A 13881-nucleotide genomic window follows, 5' to 3' on the forward strand; every position below is an offset into this window, starting at 1 on the left:
ACAGGTATGCTGTGGTGGGTTCACAGCACAGGTATGCAGTGGTGGGTTCAATGAACAGGTATACAGTGGCGGGTCCACTGAACAGAACAGGTATGCAGTGGTGGGTTCACAGCACAGGTATACAGTGGCGGGTCCACTGAACAGAACAGGTATGCAGTGGCAGGTTCACTGAACACAACAGGTATGCAGTGGCGGGTTCACTGAACAGGTATACAGTGGCGGGTCCACTGAACAGAACAGGTATGCAGTGGTGGGTTCACAGCACAGGTATACAGTGGCGGGTCCACTGAACAGAACAGGTATGCAGTGGCAGGTTCACTGAACACAACAGGTATGCAGTGGCGGGTTCACTGAACAGGTATACAGTGGCGGGTCCACTGAACAGAACAGGTATGCAGTGGTGGGTTCACAGCACAGGTATGCAGTGGTGGGTTCACTAAACAGAACAGGTATACAGTGGCGGGTTCACAGAACAGGTATGCAGTGGCAGGTCCACTGAACAGAACAGGTATGCAGTGGCGGGTTCACTAAACAGAACAGGTATACAGTGGTGGGTTCACAGCACAGGTATACAGTGGCGGGTCCACTGAACAGAACAGGTATGCAGTGGCAGGTTCACTGAACACAACAGGTATGCAGTGGCGGGTTCACTGAACAGGTATACAGTGGCGGGTCCACTGAACAGAACAGGTATGCAGTGGTGGGTTCACAGCACAGGTATACAGTGGCGGGTCCACTGAACAGAACAGGTATGCAGTGGCAAGTTCACTGAACACAACAGGTATGCAGTGGCGGGTTCACTGAACAGGTATACAGTGGCGGGTCCACTGAACAGAACAGGTATGCAGTGGTGGGTTCACAGCACAGGTATGCAGTGGTGGGTTCACTAAACAGAACAGGTATACAGTGGCGGGTTCACAGAACAGGTATGCAGTGGCGGGTCCACTGAACAGAACAGGTATGCAGTGGCGGGTTCACTAAACAGAACAGGTATACAGTGGCGGGTTCACAGAACAGGTATGCAGTGGCGGGTCCACTGAACAGAACAGGTATGCAGTGGCAGGTTCACTGAACACAACAGGTATGCAGTGGCGGGTTCACTGAACAGGTATACAGTGGCGGGTCCACTGAACAGAACAGGTATGCAGTGGCGGGTTCACTAAACAGAACAGGTATACAGTGGCGGGTTCACAGAACAGGTATGCAGTGGCGGGTCCACTGAACACAACAGGTATGCAGTGGCGGGTTCACTGAACAGGTATACAGTGGCGGGTCCACTGAACAGAACAGGTATGCAGTGGCAGGTTCACTAAACAGAACAAGTATGCAGTGGTGGGTTCACAGAACAGGTATGCAGTGGTGGGTTCACAGCACAGGTATGCAGTGGTGGGTTCAATGAACAGGTATACAGTGGCGGGTCCACTGAACAGAACAGGTATGCAGTGGTGGGTTCACAGCACAGGTATACAGTGGCGGGTCCACTGAACAGAACAGGTATGCAGTGGCGGGTTCACTGAACAGAACAGGTATGCAGTGGCGGGTTCACTGAACAGGAATGCAGTGGTGGGTTCACAGAACAGGTATGCAGTGGTGGGTTCACAGCACAGGTATGCAGTGGTGGGTTTAATGAACAGGTATACAGTGGCGGGTCCACTGAACAAAACAGGTATGCAGTGGTGGGTTCACAGCACAGGTATGCAGTGGTGGGTTCACAGCACAGGTATGCAGTGGTGGGTTCACAGCACAGGTATGCAGTGGTGGGTTCACAGCACAGGTATGCAGTGGTGGGTTCACAGCACAGGTATGCAGTGGTGGGTTCACAGCACAGGTATGCAGTGGTGGGTTCACAGCACAGGTATGCAGTGGTGGGTTCACAGCACAGGTATGCAGCCAGACAGACAAGTTAAGCCTAACTAATCTTTCCCTGAGAGACAGTCTGCAGCAGCTCGCCCTACTCTCACTAACGCAGGCAGCACACGAGTGACCGTAATGGCCGCCGCTGCCTGCCTTATATAAGGGGGGGTGGGGCTCCAGGGGCTAGTGTAGCCTAATTGGCTACACTGGGCCTGCTGACTGTGATGTAGAGGGTCAAAGTTGACCCTCCATGTGCATTATGGGGCGAACCGAACTCCCGCAAAGGTTCGCCTGCGGGCCGCGAACGCGAACCACGGAAGTTCGCATGGAACCGTTCGCAGGCGAACCGTTCGGCCCAACTCTAGTGATGATGTCACAATAGGCTCCCTCCCTCCACAGCTGCAGCAACCATTGTGACATCAGCATGTTTACTATATATTGGCATGTCTTGGCCCTGAGCGCTCATTTCTCGTTAGATTGGCAGGTGAGTAACTGCTTATGTTATGTCTCCTCTTCTAGGATTTCCTCTATTCTTCTATAGGTGTCATTCATATGTGATGTTCCCCACCCTTATATCAGCTGGTCACTGGGGAATCAGCAAAGGGGTTTTCTGGGGGTTATACATAATAAGATTTATTCTGATGTTCATATAATAATTCAGGCCGATATTTAACTACCGGTGATACACATGGCAGTGAGGGTGGGAACACACTAGGCCATGCGTGAAAGTTAGTGTTTTGCTGCATATGCACTTGTGCACTTTCAGTGCATTTCCATTTTTGCGTTTTTGCTCCGCACATGCATTTTGCTTGCATTTTAATGTTTTTGTGGTTCACATATATAAATCGCATATGCATTTTGTAAGCATTTTCTATGCATTTTTGAAGCGGAAACACATCATAAAAATTGTTATAATAAAAAAAGCTTTAAAAAACGCACTAAAACGCAATACCTCTGCGTCACCATTGACATTCATTATGTGCTTTTAGATTCATTTTGGAAAAATATGCAGCAAGTCCTGCATTTTAAAAAACGCACATTGCAGAATGCAAACGTATTTTTCTATGTGGCCCATTGACTTGCATTATGTGGATTTTCTGCTGCCTTTTCCACAACGCTAACGTTTCTGCCTAGTGTGTTCCTATCCTGAGTGTTTGCTTTATGAGTTATAAGTGGGAAATACAGCTATGGTGGCTAATTTGTGATATTATGCAGGAAATAAACTTGATGTCATGGGCCTTGATTCACTAAACTGTGTTAAGTCCTATCACGGCTGTTTTGGCGCGCATTCACAAATTATACGATATTGTTTTGCATGATAATTTGTGATTGTGCCCGAAAATGCGCGTAAAAACCGCCGTGATATGACTTATCACGGTTTAGTGAATCAAGCCTATAGTGTATAGCAGGGGCGTGAGAATGTTCCAGAATGTGGGTGTGGTCATGTGGTGATGTCACAATAGGCTCCTTCCCTCCACAGCTGCAGCAACCATTGTGACATCAGCTTATGTCTCCTATTCTAGGATTTTCTCTATCCTTCTATAGGTGTCACTCATATGTGATGTTCCCCACCCTTATATCAGCTGGTCACTGGGGAATCAGCAAAGGGGTTTTCTGGGGGTTATACATAATATGATTTATTCTGACGTTTATATAATAATTCAGGCCGATATTTAACTACCAGTGATACACATGGCAGTGAGGGTGGGAACACACTAGGCCATGCGTGCAGAGGCGTATCTAGAGGGGTGCAGGCATGGCTTGTGCCATGGGCGCCACAACACCATGGGCGCACATGGCTGCCTCTTCCTCCCACATGCTCCAACACCATACTGATAAATGCAGCTCGTAACTTATACTTGGGGGGCTAACTCTAGCAACCTATACTGGAGGGGCTACCTACAAAGGGGGAGTTCTCGTCTAATTACTTATGCTGGGAGGGCAACCTAAACTTGTTGAGTACCTATACAGGAAGGGCTACATCTGGCTATCTATCCTAGGGGGTGACCTTTGGCTATCTGGCTACTTATACTGGGTGGCTAACTCTGGTGACCTGCACTGGGGGCTACCTTTGATTAACAATTCTGGGGGTCTAATTTTCACTACGTATACTGGGGGTACCTCTGGCTATCAATACTGGAGAGACACCTTCAGTATGTATATGGGGCACAATTGGATTTGGTGCGCAAATGGATATGGGGTGCAATTTAAGTTTTTGCCATAGGCGCTATATTACGCAGATACGCCCCTGCATGCGTGAAAGTTACCATTTTGCTACATATGCACTTGTGCGTTTTCAGTGCATTTCCATTTTGCGCTTTTGTTCCGCACATGCATTTTGTTCACGTTTTAATGTTTGTGGTTCACATATATAAATCATATATACGTTTTGTAAGCATTTTCTATGCATTTTTGAAGCGGAAACACATCATAAAAATAGTTTTAAAAAAAGCTTTAAAAAACGCACTAAAACGCAATACCTCTGCGTCACCATTTACATACATTATGTGCATTTTAGATGCATTTTGGAAAAATATGCAGCAAGTCCTGCATTTTAAAAACCGCACATTGCTGAATGCAAACATATGCGTTTTTCTATGTGGCCCATGGACTTGCAGTATGAGCATTTTCTGCTGCGTTTTCTACAACGCTAATGTTTCTGCCTAGTGGTGGGTTCCTACCCTGAGTGTTTGTTTTATTAGTTATAAGTGAGAAATTCAGCTATGATGGCTAATTTGTGATATTATTCCGGATATAAACTTGATGTCATGGAGCTTGATTCAATAATCTGTGATAAGTAATATCACGGCCATTTTCATGCACATTTTCGTGCACAATCACGAATTATCGTGCAAAAACGATATTGCTTTCCCATGATCATTTGCGATTGAGCGCGAAAATGCGTGTAAAAACCGCCGTGATATGACTTATCATGGTTTAGTGAATCAAGCACATAGTGAATGTTCCAGAATGTGGGTGTGGTCATGTGATGATGTCACAATAGGCTCCCTCCCACCACAGCTGCAGCAAGCAACCATTGTGACATCAGCATGTTTATCATATATTGACTTGTCTTGGCCCTGAGGGCTCATTTCCCGTGGGATTGGCAGGTGAGTAGCTGCTTGTCCCTCATGTCTCCTATTCTAGGATTTCCTCTATTCTTCTATAGGTGTCACTCATATAGCTTTAGGATGCTGGATTAATTGAATGATCTAGCTACATGGATTAGCAATGACACTACACAGAAGAGGAGCATTTTAAGAGAAATTGACTGGATTGAACAGCTGCAGGAGGCAGTCTAATATCAATATGTTGATTGTATACCCTTGCAGTTTGAAATCTAAACATTGTGCAATGTTTTGCGTTATTATAAACCCTGGAAGTATTTCAGCTTTTTGGCCTAAATATAGCATGGAAGAAGAATACCACTTATGATGTAAATCATAAAAAGGAGGAAGGTAACACACAGATTTATTTCACTGGAGAAGTTACATGCTACATAGCTTGAGGACGCTGGATTAATCAGCTGATCTAGCTGAAAGCATTAGCAGTGAGACAACACAAAAGAGGAACATTTGAAGAGAAATTGACTGGATCGAACAGCTGCAGGAGGCACTCTAATATCAATATTTTAATTGCATGCCCTTGCAGTTTGAAATCTAAGTATCGTGTGATTTTTTTTTGCATTATTATTATTTATTGTATTTATAAAGTGCCAACATATTACGCAGCGCTGGACAATAAATAGGGATACATACATTGCAACAAGGGGTGACAGACAGAGAGGTAGCAAACGGTTATACAACATAGCACTAGGTTATACATACAATCAGGGTATAAAATGCGGTTTACAGAGACCCGGCAAAACAAGTACGAGTTAGTCCATGAGAAGGGTGTAATTGCTGGGGTAGTAAAATTAAGAAGGACACACTAACCCTGGACGAATTTAAGCTTTTTGGCCTCAATGGAGCATGGAAGAAGAATACCACTTATGATTTAAATCATAAAAAGGAGGAAGGTACCTGACAAGATTTATTTCACTGGAAAAGTTAAATGTTACATAGCTTGAGGATGCTGGATTAATCGACTGATCTAGCTGAAAGCATTAGCAATGACAATACACAGAAGAGGAGCATGTGTATACTCCTGGCGGTCTATTACAAACCGCTAGGGGGCAGCGCATCCGTTTTTTTGATTTTTTTTTTAAAATCATGTAGCGAGCCTAGGGCTCGCTACATGATAGCCGCTGTGCAGCCATGGCGACGGGGTGGGATGACGTCACCGACGTCATGGACGTCGTGACGTCTAAGGGAGTCCCGATCCACCCCTCAGTGCTGCCTGGCGCTGATAGGCCAGGTAGCGCACGGGGTCTAGGGGGGGGACTCTATGGCGCGGCGGACAGCGGCGAATCTGCGCAGGGCGGCGGCGATCAGTGTGCTCACGCAGCTAGCAAAGTGCTAGCTGCGTGCAGCAAAAAAAAAAATTACGCAAATCGGCCCAGCAGGGCCTGAGAAAACCTCCTACGCGGCTTACCCCGAACGGGGTTACCGCCAGGAAGGTTAAAAGAAATTGACTGGATCGAACAGCTGCAGGAGGCAGTCTAATATCAATATTTTGATTGTATGCCCTTGCAGTTTGAAATATAAGTATTGTGCGATATTTTCCGTTATTATAAACCCTGGACAAATTTAAGCTTTTTGGCCTCGATGGAGCATGGAAGAAGAATACCACTTATGTTATGAATCATAAAAAGAAGGAAGGTACCTAACAGATTAATTTCACTGGAGAAGTTAAATGCCTCATAGGTTGAGGACGCTGGATTTTTAGACTGATCTAGCTAAAAGCATTGGCAGTGAGACAACACAGGAGAAGAACATTTTAAGGAGAAGTTGACTAGATGGAACAGCTGCAGAAGGAAGTCTCTGAACTTTGGCAACCGATTAGAAGAACGGTTGCATTTTTTCTTCCCTATTTTTGGAGTTTGATGGGACTCCAAGAATACAAGCTTTGGATTTGTTTCTGAGATGACAAACACACCAGCTTTATGTTGCATTAATCATGGTACAGAAGGTGGAAGAGATCAGTTATTAAAGTTGCTCAGGCATTTAGGTCAAGAAATAGCCTAGGTCATGTGAGTAGACTCTCCTTAAATATTTTTTTTAGAATCATAATGCCCAACTGTTTTTATCGGTTTAAAAAAATACTAAGATTGAGGTTTTTGTTAAAATGTTAATAAACGTGGTAACATTTCTGGTCATCCATTCCAAGTGGAATAATGAATGTGCCAAAAACTACTACTTATCTGGAGAGAACTGGTATGGCATTGGGGAGGAGATGGCCATACAAAGTGAAAGAGTAAGTTTGCACCTGGTTTAGAATTTGAATGTGCTCCAATTGTTTCTTACAGCAGGGGTGACACTGTTTTAGCTATTTATCATGTAAACTTACTTTTTCACTTTTAATTAAAGTCAATATGTTGATTGTATGCCCTTGCAATTTAAAATCCCGAGTATTGTGCGATTTTTTTTTTTTTGCGGTAAATTCCAACCTTGAAGAATTTCAGCTTTTTGGCCTTGATGAAGCGTGGAAGAAAAAGAGCACTTATGTAGCATTTCCTAAAAATAAGAAAGGTGCTTGACCGATGTATTTTACTGGAAAAGTTGAATGCTACATAGCTTGAGGACGCTGGATTATTAGACTAATCTATCTGTATCAGTAGAAGACTGAAGGCGGAAGACGCAAGACGGAAGACTGAAGGCGGAAGACTGAAGGTGGAAGACGCAAGACGGAAGACTAAAGGCGGAAGACAGAAGGCTGAAGTAGAAAGGTGGAAGACGGAAGACGCAAGATGGAAGATGCAAGACGGAAGACGCAAGACGGAAGACTGAAGGCAGAAGACGCAAGACCAAAGACGCAAGACGGAAGGCGGAAGACGGAAGATGGAAGACTGAAGGCGGAGGACGGAAGACAGAAGACGCAAGATAGAAGACTGAAGGCGGAAGGCGCAAGACGGAAGACTGAAGGCGGGAGACTAAAGGCAGAAGTCGCAAGACGGAAGACGCAAGACTGAAGGCGGAAGGCGCAAGACGGAAGACTGAAGATGGAAGACGCAAGATGGAAGACACAAGACGGAAGACTGAAGGCGGAAGACGCAAGAGGGAAGACGGAGGACGGAAGACGCAAGACGGAAGGCGGAAGGCGCAAGATGGAAGAGGGAAGACACAAGACGCAAGACGGAAGACTGAAGGCGGAAGGCACAAGACGGAAGATGGAAGACACAAGACTGAAGACGGAAGACGCAAGACGGAAGATGGAAGACACAAGACGGAAGACGCAAGACGGAAGATGGAAGACACAAGACGGAAGACGCAAGACGGAAGATGGAAGACGGAAGACTGAAGACGCAAGATGGAAGACGGAAGACGGAAGACTGAAGACTGAAGGCGGAAGACGCAAGACGCAAGACGGAAGACGGAAGACGGAAGACTGAAGGCGGAAGACGCAAGACGGAAGTCTGAAGGCGGAAGATGCAAGACGGAAGACGCAAGACGGAAGATGGAAGACTGAAGGTGGAAGACGCAAGATGGAAAATGGAAGACCGAAGACGGAAGACAGAAGACGCAAGACGGAAGACGCAAGACGGAAGACTGAAGGCGGAAGATGCAAGACGGAAGATGGAAGACTGAAGACGGAAGACGCAAGACGGAAGTCGGAAGACTGAAGGCGGAAGACGCAAGACGGAAGACTGAAGGCGGAAGACGCAAGACGGAAGACGGAAGACGCAAGACGGAAGACGCAAGACGGAAGACGGAAGACGGAAGACGCAAGACGCAAGACGGAAGACGCAAGACGCAAGACGGAAGACGCAAGACGGAAGACGGAAGACGCAAGACGGAAGACGCAAGACGCAAGACGGAAGACGCAAGACGGAAGACGAAAGACGCAAGACGGAAGACGCAAGACGGAAGACGCAAGACGCAAGACGGAAGACGCAAGACGGAAGACGCAAGACGGAAGACGGAAGACGCAAGACGGAAGACGGAAGATGCAAGACGGAAGACGCAAGACGCAAGACGCAAGACGGAAGACGCAAGACGGAAGATGCAAGACGGAAGACGCAAGACGGAAGATGGAAGACACAAGACGGAAGACAGAAGACTGAAGGTGGAAGACGCAAGACGGAAAATGGAAGACCAAAGACGGAAGACTGAAGACGCAAGACGGAAGACGCAAGACGGAAGACGGAAGACGCAAGACGGAAGACGCAAGACGCAAGACGGAAGACGCAAGACGCAAGACGGAAGACGCAAGACGGAAGATGGAAGACGGAAGACGGAAGACGGAAGACGCAAGACGGAAGACGCAAGACGCAAGACGCAAGACGGAAGACGCAAGACGCAAGACGGAAGACGGAAGACGGAAGACGGAAGACGCAAGACGGAAGATGGAAGATGGATGGAAGACACAAGACGGAAGACTGAAGGCGGAAGGCGCAAGACGCAAGACGGAAGACTGAAGGCGGAAGACGCAAGACGGAAGTCTGAAGGCGGAAGATGCAAGACGGAAGACGCAAGACGGAAGATGGAAGACACAAGACGGAAGACAGAAGACTGAAGGTGGAAGACGCAAGACGGAAAATGGAAGACCAAAGACGGAAGACTGAAGACGCAAGACGGAAGACGCAAGACGGAAGTCGGAAGACTGAAGGCGGAAGACGCAAGATGGAAGACTGAAGGCGGAAGACGCAAGGCGGAAGACGGAAGACGCAAGACGGAAGACGCAAGACGGAAGAAGCAAGACGGAAGACGCAAGACGCAAGACGGAAGATGGAAGACACAAGACGGAAGACAGAAGACGCAAGACGGAAGACGCAAGACGCAAGACGGAAGATGGAAGACACAAGACGGAAGACAGAAGACTGAAGGCGGAAGACGCAAGACGGAAGATGGAAGACCGAAGACGGAAGACGCAAGACGGAAGACGCAAGACGGAAGATGGAAGACACAAGACGGAAGACAGAAGACTGAAGGCGGAAGATGCAAGACGGAATATGGAAGACAGAAGACGGAAGACGCAAGACGGAAGATGGAAGACGGAAGACTGAAGGCGGAAGACGCAAGACGGAAGACACAAGATTGAAAGCGGAAGACGCAAGAAGGAAGACGCAAGACTAAAGACGCAAGACGGAAGGCGGAAGATGCAAGACGGAAGACTGAAGGCGGAAGACGCAAGACGGAAGATGGAAGACCGAAGACGCAAGACGGAAGTCGGAAGACTGAAGGCGCAAGACGGAAGACTGAAGGCGGAAGACAGAAGACGCAAGACGGAAGACGCAAGATGGAAGACTGAAGATCTAAGACGCAAGACGGAAGATGGAAGACGGAAGACGCAAGATGGAAGATGTAAGACACAAGACTGAAGGAGGAAGACGCAAGACGGAAGACGGAAGACTGAAGGCGGAAGATGCAAGACGGAAGACTGAAGGCGGAAGACGCAAGACAGAAGATGGAAGACAGAAGACTGAAGGCAGAAAACGCAAGACGGAAGGTGGAAGACAGAAGACGCAAGACGGAAGACTAAAGGCGGAAGACGCAAGATGGAAGACGGAAGATGCAAGACGGAAGATGCAAGATGGAAGATGGAAGACACAAGACGGAAGACGCAAGACGGAAGATGTAAGACGGAAGACACAAGACGGAAGATGTAAGACGGAAGACACAAGACGGAAGACTGAAGACGGAAGACGCAAGATGGAAGATGTAAGACGGAAGACACAAGACGGAAGATGTAAGACGGAAGACACAAGACGGAAGACTGAAGGAGGAAGACGGAAGACGGAAGACGGAAGACTGAAGGCGGAAGACGCAAGACGGAAGACTGAAAGCAGAAGACGCAAGATGGAAGATGGAAGACGGAAGACTAAAGGCAGAAGACGGAAGATGGAAGACTGAAGGCGGAAGACGCAAGACGGAAGAAACAAGACTGAAAGCGGAAGACGCAAGAAGGAAGACGCAAGACTAAAGGCGGAAGACGCAAGACACAAAACTGAAGGCGGAAGACGCAAGACGGAAGACGCAAGATGGAAGACCCAAGACGAAAGACGCAAGACGGAAGGCGGAAGACTGAAGGCGGAAGACGCAAGATGGAAGACGGAAGCCGCAAGACGGAAGGCGGAAGACGGAAGACGTAAGACTGAAGGAGGACGACGGAAGACTGAAGGAGGAGGACGCACAACGGAAGTCAGAAGACGCAAGACGGAAGTCGGAAGACTGAAGACGGAAGTTGGAAGACTGAAGGCGGAAGATGCAAGACGGAAGATGGAAGACCGAAGACGCAAGATGTAAGATGCAAGACGGAAGTCGGAAGATGGAAGATGCAAGACGAAAGACTGAAGGCGGAAGATGGAAGACGCAAGACAGAAGACGCAAAACGGAAGTCGCAAAACGCAAGACGGAAGTCACAAGGCGAAAGACGGAAGACGCAAGACAGAAGACGCAAGACGGAAGATGCAAGATGGAAGACGGAAGACTGAAGGCGGAAGATGAAAGACGCAAGATGAAAGACGGAAGGCGGAAGACGCAAGACGGAAGACTGAAGGAGGACGACGGAAAACTGAAGGCGGAAGACGCAAGACGGAAGACACAAGACAGAAGACTGAAGGCGGAAAACGCAAGACGGAAGACGCAAGGCGGAAGACTGAAGGCGGAAGATGCAAGACGCAAGACTGAAGGCGGAAGACGCAAGATGGAAGACGCAAGACGGAAGATGGAAGACGGAAGACAGAAGACTGAAGGCGGAAGATGCAAGACGGAAGACCGAAGACGCAAGACGGAAGACGAAAGACTGAAAGTGGAAGACGCAAGAAGGAAGACGCAAGACTGAAGGCGGAAGACGCAAGACGGAAGGCGGAAGATGCAAGACGGAAGATGGAAGACGGAAAACTGAAGGCGGAAGACGCAAGACGGAAGACTAAAGGCAGAAGACGCAAGACGGAAGATGGAAGACGGAAGACTGAAGGCGGAAGACGCAAGTTGGAAGACTGAAGGCGGAAGATGCAAGACGGAAGATGGAAGACCGAAGACGCAAGACGGAAGACGGAAGTCGAAAGACTGAAGGCGGAAGACGCAAGACGGAAGATGGAAGACTGAAGACGGAAGACGCAAGACGGAAGACTGAAGGCGGAAGACGCAAGATGGAAGACAGAAGACTGAAGGCGGAAAACGGAAGACTGAAGATGGAAGACAGAAGACGCAAGACAGAAGATGGAAGACTAAAGGCGGAAGACGCAAGACGGAAGACAGAAGAAAGAAAATGGAAGACTGAAGGCGGAACTTCAGAAGACGGAAGACGCAAGACGGAAGACTGAAGGCGGAAGACGCAAGACAGAAGACGCAAGACGGAAGTCGCAAAACGCAAGATGGAAGTCGCAAGACGAAAGACGGAAGATGCAAGACAGAAGACGCAAGACGGAAGTCGCAAAACGCAAGACGGAAGTCGCAAGACGAAAGACGGAAGATGCAAGACAGAAGACGGAAGACTGAAGGCGGAAGACGCAAGACGGAAGACACAAGAAAGAAGACTGAAGGCGGAAAACGTAAGACGGAAGACGCCAGATGGAAGACTGAAGGCGGAAGACGCAAGACGGAAGATGGAAGACGCAAGATGGAAGACGGAAGACGCAAGACGGAAGATGGAAGACGGAAGAAGCAAGACGGAAGACGCAAGACTGAAGGCGGAAGACGCAAGACGGAAGACGCAAGACGGAAGACGCAAGATGGAAGACTCAAGACAGAAGACGCAAGATGTAAGATGGAAGACACAAGACGGAAGACTGAAGGCGGAAGGCGCAAGACGGAAGATGGAAGACCGAAGACGCAAGACGGAAGTCGGAAGACTGAAGGCGGAAGGCGCAAGACGGAAGACTGAAGGCGGAAGACTGAAGACGCAAGACGGAAGACGCAAGACGGAAGTCGGAAGACTGAAGGCGGAAGGCACAAGACGGAAGACTGAAGGCGGAAGACTGAAGACGCAAGACGGAAGACTGAAGGCGGAAGACGCAAGACGGAAGACGCAAGACAGAAGTCGGAAGACTGAAGGCGCAAGACAGAAGACTGAAGGCGGAAGACTGAAGGCTGAAGACAGAAGACGGAAGACGCAAGACGGAAGACGGAAGACGGAAGACTGAAGGCTGAAGACAGAAGACGGAAGACTGAAGGCGCAAGACAGAAGACTGAAGGCGGAAGACTGAAGGCTGAAGACAGAAGACGCAAGACGGAAGACTGAAGGCGAAAGACGGAAGATGCAAGACGGATGACGCAAGACGGAAGACTGAAGGCGGAAGACAGAAGACGCAAGACAGAAGACGCAAGACGGAAGACGCAAGACGGAAGACGCAAGACGGAAGACGCAAGACGGAAGACTGAAGGCTGAAGACGGAAGACGCAAGACGGAAGACGGAAGACGCAAGACGGAAGACGGAAGACTGAAGGCTGAAGACAGAAGACGGAAGACTGAAGGCAGGAGACAGAAGACGCAAGACGGAAGAGGCAAGACGGAAGACGCAAGACGGAAGACTAAAGGCTGAAGACAGAAGACACAAGACGGAAGGCGCAAGACGGAAGACTGAAGGCTGAAGACAGAAGGCTGAAGACGCAAGACGAAAGACATAAGAAAGAAGACAGAAGACTGAAGGCGGAAGACGCAAGAAGGAAGGCTGAAGACAGAAGACGGAAGACGCAAGACGCAAGACGGAAGACTGAAGGCTGAAGACAGAAGATGCAAGATGGAAGACGCAAGACTGAAGGCTGAAGACGCAAGACGGAAGACGCAAGACGAAGACTGAAGACGGAAGACGCAAGAAGGAAGACTGAAGGCGGAAGACGCAAGACGGAAGACGCAAGACGGAAGACGGAAGGCTGAAGACAGAAGACGCAAGACAGAAGACGCAAGACGAAGACTGAAGGCGGAAGACGCAAGACGGAAGACTGAAGGCGGAAGACGCAAGACGGAAGACGCAAGACTGAAGGC

Source organism: Hyperolius riggenbachi, chromosome 6 (assembly GCF_040937935.1).
Source record: "Hyperolius riggenbachi isolate aHypRig1 chromosome 6, aHypRig1.pri, whole genome shotgun sequence".
In the NCBI taxonomy this organism is placed as follows: Eukaryota; Metazoa; Chordata; class Amphibia; order Anura; family Hyperoliidae; genus Hyperolius; species Hyperolius riggenbachi.